We start from the raw sequence: 10,121 nt of genomic DNA on the forward strand, positions 1-10,121 counted from the left end.
GTTTTGCGCGCTCATGGCCTAATTATGTACCCCCCATCCCGCGGGGATGGCTTTCCGACTGTGATAACAGACCCACGTAAAACCGTTTGAAGTGAATGCTCTGGCTCCCCGTCCCGTGACGCTGCACCTCCCGATGGGCTCACCCGGGTGTGGGGAAGAATCTGCTCAAGGAGAACAACGTGATGAAACGATCAAAGTATGGTTTGCATCAAATCCGAAGCTCAAACCTGCTGAAGATTCCAGCTCAAACCAGCCTATGCTGGGCAAGCTGGTTTTGAATGCCGGGGAAGAAGCTGTGTTTTTGACACTTTCAGCCGGTCAACTGGCAGTTCACCAGCTGACCAGCCTACATAGGCAGCTAGTCCACCAGGACACCAGTTTACTCTGCCAGCTTAACCAGCTTTGACCAGATTTGTCCAGCTAGAAACTAGCATTAACCAGGAACAGAACAGTTATGACCAGCTAGAAGTGTTGAAAACACAGCTTATACCAGCTTAGAATCCCAGCTGGTTTTAGCTGGAATTCTCAGCAGGGAAGGAATGAGAATAGAAAATAAACTAAGCAGGGCCACTGCAGCTGAATCAAAACCAACTGTATTTGCCTAGCCCTGTGTTGCAAAAATCTGAGCTGTTACACCAGTGCACAGTCCTCCCACGTTTTTGAGATGGTGTCTCGTTAAATACAGCTGTTACTGAGCAGATGCAGAGAGGGTTTGTGAATCACTTCGCTAACGAGGTTTATGAACCCTGACAGACAGCAAGACAGACATTCCCCACAAAGATCCCCCTCCGTCCTTTGAAAGGGGATTCTAGTGGGATTCACGTCTTAGCCGAGGGGTTAAGTTCATGCATAACCAGGACAGAGGCAAATAATTTACAGCAAACAGGATTGGTTATCTTCATGATCAGACCTTTTGGTAAAACGCCAACAGCACAGAATATGGAGTGCCGCACTGTTTTAATTATTTAGTTATCTTTAAAGTCGTATACTAGACAGACTGTTGTGGGCTTGGAAAAAAATAAAACATGACAAAAGCATACATGCATCTATGATTCTCTGTGGTTTCCTTTGTGTTTTTTGTAGAATACATTTCTTTGGTAATTCTGTACTGGGTAAGCGATATCAAACTTGCCTCTGGTCATTTCATATGTGATAACTATATGTATTTTTTTTATTTCACTAATTATTGCATGTACTTGAATATACTGTATATATGCCTCTGTAACCCCTGATTCTCATGATTCGGGTCATGAAAATTTTATTCCAACCCCAAGGCAACCACTGCACAGTCATACTTAGTAATTTATTTCAATGGAGGCTTTGGTGTTTTCCATTTTTCTCAGACAAAGAAGACATCCAATTCTGAGTTTCCCCGCTGGCATTTTATTAACTGAAGCTACATCTGAAGAATCTCATGACAGAACTGGAAGAACAACGGGCCAAACAGATTTTGTCAAACACTGCTGCTAGAATGACACGCTCCAATGGCAACTGTCAACTAGTGAATTTTGTTGGAAAAGCAAGTTATCAACACATTTGGTTGACACTTCTGTTCACTCATTGTCATTGTACCTGCAAGGTACATGTTAAATATTGTACATTTCATGTCCCTGTCACAAATCACATACAGAAGCACAGCTTGAACAATACAGATTCAGATTCTTGGAATCTATTTGGAACATTCTGTGCAGTACGGCCGATTTCAGAGGCCTGCTTTGGTTGTGTCCATGGAAATTCATTAATTAGTAAGGATATGTACTCGCCTAGATTCAGCATCTGTTTAATGATGTGTGTGTGTGTGTGTGTGTGCGCGGGTGTGTTTTAAACCAATGTAACTCTGCTATGCTACCACAGCAACAAGCATCATTGTCACCATGGAGACACCATATCTAGGTCTTCATGTTTTAGATGAGTGTTAATGCCATCTTGAGTGTGTGTGTGTGTGTGTGTGTACATGCGCATGTGTGTGTGTGTGCGTGTGTGGCATGGGGAAAGAGGGATGGAATGGTCTGTGTTTGTCAGTAAGACAAAGAAAAATACGGTAAATAGAAAATATGGAATAGAACAATAACATAATACAGCAATGCACACTGGTGACACATCCATTTTGCCATTTAAAAAAAAAGTATAAACCCTGTCATAAATGCATTATGCTTCCTCTCAGTTCAATGGAAATCACAAAAGGTAACAATATGGTATATAAGATATAGTCCTTTTATATACATAATATACTGTATAAAAATGAAATTGAATTGCATTTAAATATATTGTATTATGATAGGAAGAGTACCCAAAATGGAAAAGTCTCATTGTATCATTTGCTTGTGTACATTCCTGAGTTAGAACGAATAAACATAAACATCCCTTTGAGAGGAGGGTTGGGAAGCACAGAAAAATGTTCACATTTCATAATGACTGTTCCTGTGTGATGCTTTCTCTTTATACGATAGCCTGCATGGATGTATTCATAGTGGCTCTGAAGGTGACAGTATTCAGGAACTAAAATGAGGACCTGTGGACCTTTTTGAATACCACGTCTCATTTGCGAAGAGGGGCATTGAAAGCCGTCACTTGTCTAGTATCATCTGGGATGCAGATGGCCTGGTTGTTGGCAACACCGTTTGAGGGTCTCCTTGGTATTAAATGTCATTCGTACTGATTTAAACTAGCCAAATACCAGAAGTTTCCATTGCTTCATTAGTTCAATACGAGGTCAGGTGATTTTTTTTTTTTTTAAATTCAGTGACTTGTGAGGATATCACTGATTAAAAACCAATGGTTTTTTAATACAGTATATTGTAAATAAATGAACAATTTCCAAAGAAAGAATTTTGTTTTAAATCCTCCATACGTGGACATCTCTGAAGGGGCTTGCACTAAAATCTCACTGGAAATACTCAGACTGTTGATATTTTACTGGCTCCACCCCCCTCCACTGTATATTCCGAAGGAATTTATCACATGTTTTCTGCATTCCATACTATGAGACTGACCATGGACATTAGAAACACCACGGGTGAATATTCACTGGTACACAGCTTTTTGTTAGTATTTCTGCATGACGTGTAGTTTGTCAATTCAGTGGCCAGGAGTAGTATCTTCATGGTTTCCTCCCAGAGCTCTGTCTAGGGAATGCATTCTTTTATTTGATATCAAAAACCTATTTACTCCACACATTCCTGGATATATGTAGTTCTGTGCAGTAAAAGTATTGTAGAAAATGATAAATATAGTCTTGGCTCCTGAGGGAAAAGGAACGATTTACTCCCACACAACATTTAAATCTGTAAACAAACTGAAATTCTACCGTAAAGCTAGTTTCGTTGAACAAATAATTGATTCAAACCCATGAATGAATGAGCTCAGTAATGCCTTGGATTGTCAAATTTATTACAGCAACTATTCATAAATAGTTTCAGTTCCATAGTTTTAGAATCTGGGTCCATCTTTGATTTTTTTCTTTTTTTCTTCTTCTCATTAACAGGCATTATTGGATGTTACCCAACTACAATCTATATTGTGAAGGGTGAACATCTTGTTTTATATACGTGAGTGAGATTTCTCTTTTGTGTATTATGCAAATTATATTAGTTTTACATTGAGCACAGTATGCAATCATAGAGTTAATTAAGTTAAGTAAAAGTAATTTGGTAATGTAAAAGTTTTGAAGAAGACTCCATTCATTCCAGCTATGAGAGGTGCTGTATAAACACACGTCCATTGGCATAAACATAAATAACACTCACTTGTTTGATTAATTAAATTGCGTACTGCCATAAATGAGCAATATTACAGTTTTTGCCAAATTATTTTCAAACGACCTGGATTTATATTTTGAAGGTTTGTTGTTTTGGCAGAATTCCCATTAGTTTAGAAATATAACAATATGAATTCACAGATTGGATCAACTGTTCACTTGCCTCTTTGTGTTCTTTGTATACGGTAAATCCTCTGGCTTTAATCACTGGGACATATGGAAAAAATGGAAGTCATTAAGCCCATGAATATTTAATTAAATTGCCATTGCTCAGCTATGTCACAAATAAAATAGTCCAACGTGTCCATGTTGCATCATGCGTGTACATTGACTCAAAATATATTATTATGATGAAATCATTGAATAAGAAGATAAAGCATCTATGATGATTGCATCATCACACTATTTCAGGAGAACAACTGTATGTACGTTACGCAATCTTTATATTTAGAGATTAGTAACAGCAAATGTTGTCTAGTTTTCAGTTTGAATGTAGAATGTTTTTAATATCGGCGCTCCATTTGGAATAATAGCCTATTTAAGGATGATAATTTCTGCAAAATAATTACACTCAGGCACATACGCAGAAAAATTATCCATTAATAGGTAATGGCAGGTCACAAATCCTGGTTATTGCCTGGATGCTTGCCCATCTTAAGCTGAATCCAGCAGCGAGGAAAGCCAATTAACGTCACAAACACAATTGGAATTTCCATGGCAACAAGAGTTCTATTTTTATACATTTTCAGTGTATATTTACCCTCCAGTTCCTTATAGCCATTTTTAAACCTGTGTTTGCTCTCAATAATAAGCGTTACTGAAGGAAAAGCAGTTGCACAACTGATTTGCTTGTGATTTCATGTTGAGTACAAGAGGACTGCTTGTTAACACACATAAATGCAAACTCATGTTCTTGGCAAGGTATGGAAAGGCAATTTACTCGAGGGGAGGAGGTGGGGTGGGCAACAGGTTAATTCTTTTGCAGACCTCCCCATCATTCCCTAGCTCAAAAGGACTGCTAATTAAGAAAGTTAGTATTAGTATTCTATCTATAGTGCTGCTCTTTGCCACCTACACAGTGCACAGAGCGTGACTTCAAAGATTAATCTAAGGCTTCTTTTGAGGCCTACATTGGTAGAGCTTTGCCTCTCTGTGTGTTCCCATCTGTACAGAGATACCCTTTTTCAGATATTTCTCCTTGCCCAGGAAACTAAATAGAAACCCGAAAAGCTTCTTAATTCAAAGGCTCCGTACAAGGCCAAAGATAAGCTTCTTTTGAATCCTCTCAGAAATCCTCAGATGTTCCTTCTCCACCCATGAAAGGCGCACCATTACTAAGTTCAGGAACTCGTACTGAACTGCCTCTCTTTCTATCTCACACACGGGATCACGTAATTACCTTCAGGGGACATCACAAAACAGCCGCCACTCCTTTAGGGTCGAGGTGACCGGGGGGTTGAGTCTCTGCCAGGTTGGCTGCAGTGATGAGGGCGAACCGAGGAGAGCCGCTCGAGTAATGACATTAGACATCTTCAGAAATCCAGGGCCGGCTCTTCATTAGAGGTTTCGTCTTCAGGTCAAACCAAACTTCGGGGGCTTCGGAGAAGAGCTTGAACGAGGAACGAGCGCTCGCAGATGTACGTGACTCGGCATCCCAAACTGGGGCGAGATGGCATGGGAAAAAAATGACATGTCACAGAGTGTAGCATTGCTGTTCTTTTATTGAGATCATTGAGATAAATCACAGAGATGTATTTTATAAATCTCTCATAAGTGGACATTCATGATGCTACATACTAGACAGTTTTATACATATAGATCAACATATTCTACCCCAAGGATCACAAAGTGGAAACATTTTCAAAATAAGTGTTTGGAATTGATTTAGGGGGAACTGTAAGTGTGACATCCATTTAAGCATAAGTCCATTAAGCATAATCAATCCCTACTCATCTGGGCACCACAGCGGCTTTGGAAATGATTATTATTCCTTTGCTTGGCAGGCGTCCATGTCCAAGGTGACTTCCAATAATTTTACACAACATACACGAAAAAGACGGATTCGCTTTCCCGAAATAATTCAGGTTACGTGCTTTTCCCGAGAATACAACTGCCGCGCCTGGTTAGGGAACAGGAACAGCCAGTTCCTTACCATCACATCACACTATCACCTGATAAGCATGCAATTGTCTTATACAACAGCATTACCCTGTGACTCACGCCAGCAGATTCTGAGCCTGCTGCCTTTGAAACCCCCTCATGCAGCAGAAGCTGGCTGAAGCGTGCCAGCAAGCTTACTTGGCAGACCTGTCCTAATGGCAACGTCCCCTATAAGAAGGTCTGTTCCTCCACGACTGAGACCCGCCGCACTGGCTTTCGCCGAGGACGGCGTGTGGCGGGGCTTCAGCTAAAGGTCGCAAATGTGTACCTGTGGATAAGGCGGCTAAGCGTCCTCCACCGCCGCACTCGACAATTGATTGACAGCGACCGTAATCCCAAACCGCGGGGATTTTAGCTACGATTCTCTCCGGTTTGTACAACCAGCCCCCTCACTAACCCACGGAACAAAAAACGAAAACCACTCACGCACACAGGATCTCGATATATGTTAAGGAAATTCCGAGAAAATCAGTGTTGTGATGATTGACAGGGATGACCTTTTGAAATACCTCAGTCTACAGATTCATGTTATCAGTGTTTGAACATTCTTTGGAGAATTCTCTTTTATAAACATTTTCAGTCAATGATCAAAAATATTAAAAAGGAGGATTTACAGATTGTCCTTATTTTCCTGACTAATCTATTGTTTTGTTACCTTAATTCACCACAAAGGTTGATATTTACAGATACTTTCCCTCCATTTAACAGTTTTTATGCCTCCTAGAAAGGCCTCCTCTCATTTTATTTATGTGCTCTTCACTCTGTGCAGTGGTGTTATTCTTTGGTATATGGCAGCAATAAAAAGACATAAGCCAATCCATAATAAAATCAACAAATCCTATTTAGGCTATCCAGTGTACACTACTGTGGCTTGGTTGGGTAGTGAGCCCTGTTTTCATATTTAAAAGTCAGGGGTGATAAGGGCGAATGATTAATGTATATTTAAAAGGAATAAACACCCAACGAGTCAGGGAAGGTCAGTGTAGGCGTATCGCCTTCCACCGAGGGAGCGCCTTTGCGATTTCGCCTCTCATGTCTCGTTTAAAAACGGACACTGCAGAAATATGGTTATTATTATATTCAGTCAAAGAATACCATTTTAGGCACTGTAATATTTTCAGGAGAGGGCCACAGCTTACTCGTGTGGAACAAAGGGAAATCACCGGAGTGTGAATGGTTTCAACCTTGCACGGTCCTTGTATCAGAATTAACGATAATGGCAGGCCTTTCGATTTATGTCCAGGTATTGGCACTTTCAAGGCCTTGTGATGTGCACGTGATTTTGACAAATACCTTTTAAGCCCAAATTTATAGGCAAGTCCCCAAAATGGCCTGGAAAAGAATGTTCATGCCTAATGTTCCTGCAAGGGCTTTCTCCACACACAGTTTACAAATGGAGCCAGACCCTCAGATCGATTTTGAATTAAGTTTGCAATTACCCTGTTTAGAACATAAACTAAAAAATAACAAAAACATTATTGGGGACTGCACAGAGTAATATTTATACAATTATTTTATTGTGTTGGGTCTGGAATTATAATATGTTTTAAAACATATTTTAAAAGTATTTTTACTTATTTATTTATATATAGTTATATATTTACTTATTTATTATCATGTATTAGTATTTCATATAATAGGCTCAGCTGGTAAAGCACTTATTACCACAAGTGGAGGCTGGGTAATATTGTCACAGGTTTCAGGCTGGGCTATATCATGCGCCTGTCGCAGTGGGGAAAAATGGCTTCCTCCTGGTAGGGTGAGTTCAAGGTGAACACGTTTCGCCGGGTTTCTGCTGCAATACTTTCTCCCAAAGCTGCACCAGGCCCACGGGCTTCCAATGGAGAGTGAGAGGCACAGATACCCTCCTCTGGTCACCAGCACTTCTGTGCCACTGTGTGGCCTGCAGTGGGGAAAGTAATCACTGGCTTAGAGATAAGAGAGTGAACCAGGAGAGAGCATGTGCGTGTGTGTGCAGCAGGAAGCAAAGCAGGGACTTGATGTACGCAAGCGGCAATTGAGGAGAAAAATGTTCTTTAAAAAAAGTTCTAAAGAGATATTGAGCATCAAAAACATAGAATAGTTTAGAATTGTTCCAGTGGAATCCTTATCTAAAGAACGAGTCTATTTTCATTTATTTACATCTGCTTCATTTTTTTTTTTTTTTGCTTGTTCTTGTTTTTGTGTATTCTGTGTATTATTCCCTTGTTTTTGTGTTGTTTATCCTCTGTATTTACTAATTGTACAGCACTTTGGTTGATGCTAGTCATTTTTAAATGTGCTTTATAAATCAACTGGACTTGATTCGACAATTCGAAAGGCTTTTTTTAGAGCATTCCATTCAGTGGAGGTACTCTACTGCCGCTGGCCTTATATCTTCCAGATGTATGCATTCTCTGTGTTTATTAAACAACAGAAGGGATCAAAATGGGGAGGGGGGGAGGGACATTTCTGATAGATCTAAAAGGGGAAAGGATACCAATGCATTAGATGAGATTTAAAGCCTATGAAAGCAGCCTCTGGGGTGGTGAAGAGTCTTTAACCATTCTTTCTTTATCTTTGCTTGTCTTTAACTGACACCTACTGTAGTATTTCTGGATGTTAAGGTGTTAAGTCATAGTTGTAAACATATCTCAAGTGCCACTACCTTTTCTTTGCCGAACAGTAAAATTAATTACCTGTTCATTTCTGCCTGCTGCTCTTTTATAAATTATGTACAAGCATGCTTTCATTATACATTAAGAATTTGAACGGAAAAATCTTACAAAGGAACATGCAGTTATACAGTATATAAGGAGTCATAATTATCCATTCAAGGAATTATCACCGAATGTAGTTTGTGTAATACTATGATGAATGATCTAGACTGTGATGAAAAAAAATCCACTTCAGCCACAGCAACAGACCCATTTAATTTGCCATTCAGAGATATGTGTCTGCAGTGGAGAGGCATAAAATTTACAATCAGTAACCAATTACAAATCCAACAACAGGTTTTACAATTAAGTCTTGTCTTTATGGAACAAGGGAACAATGATAAAAACTGAACTTTCAGAGATGAGAATGGGCAGACCGACCAATCTTGGCTAGTAGCATGTCTAAAACAATAAAAATATATTTCATGCTGCACACTCCCCCTCTCGTGCCATTGTCCAAACAGATACGCAAAACAACCCAACAAAGAAACCACACTGGAATTCCAAAACTGTCCCACAAGGAGCAAAAAGGTAAAATAGAGGTTAATAGGAAAGATAAACATTTTCAGATCAAAAATCTCCCATGCCTTGAATCTTACATCAGCAGCATGATACTAAAGGTAAATTTTTTTTTTTTTTTTATCCATTTTGGATCAGATAAAAGCACATCTCTAACTTGAAAACTAAGTCTTTGGAGAAGTCATAAACGGAATCTTTCCCTGCCCAGAATCCACACTGTAAAGATTTAACTTTTTTACAGAGTTGAGGCAGATATGAGTTGTATAAACACAGGAAATTGCAGAGACTCCAAACATCTGCAAGGATTTAGATATGGATCTCGTTCTGTTGGTTAACTCTTTAGTAGGGGGTAACAGCAACCAAGCATGCTGTCTCCATAAGTGTCTGTTTTTATGTCATTCTGCCAAGGGTTGGTCAGCATGTACTGTCTGTCAGGAAAGTCAATGAATGATGTGGAAGCTTTTTTCTTCCGTCAAGCTGGCTAAATGTTTATTTTTTTTAAATCACTTCTGCATGATTAAAGTGATTATAAAAGTGGAGCATGTGCTAAGCAAACATAAACTGTGACTTATGTACATGATGCACACCCATTGATACTGCCCTTTATAAACAGGCATAGCTCTTGGGGTTAATGTGTGTTGCCATACATTCATTTATTATAAATCTGCGTTATATGACAATGGCTTTTTTCATATACGGACTCTAGATGCACAACAATTTAGATTGTTATCTGACGCTGTGAATATTGAAAAATCGAATTATATCTATTAATATAAAGCGAATGAAAATATATAACATCTGACGTTCGGAATTTTCATTTCTTGTCTTGTGGTGAAACTGTTTAATATAACCAATCTGACAATTGGAATTGGATGCCTTGACCTCAGCGATGCATACATTTAAATTGCCATTTTTTTCCTCCTCGGTTCATTGTGCGTCATTTAAAGTGAAGCGTCACGTGAGCGTACAAATCTCGCCAGTCGCCAGGC

Source organism: Anguilla anguilla, chromosome 6, assembly GCF_013347855.1.
Source record: "Anguilla anguilla isolate fAngAng1 chromosome 6, fAngAng1.pri, whole genome shotgun sequence".
In the NCBI taxonomy this organism is placed as follows: domain Eukaryota; kingdom Metazoa; phylum Chordata; class Actinopteri; order Anguilliformes; family Anguillidae; genus Anguilla; species Anguilla anguilla.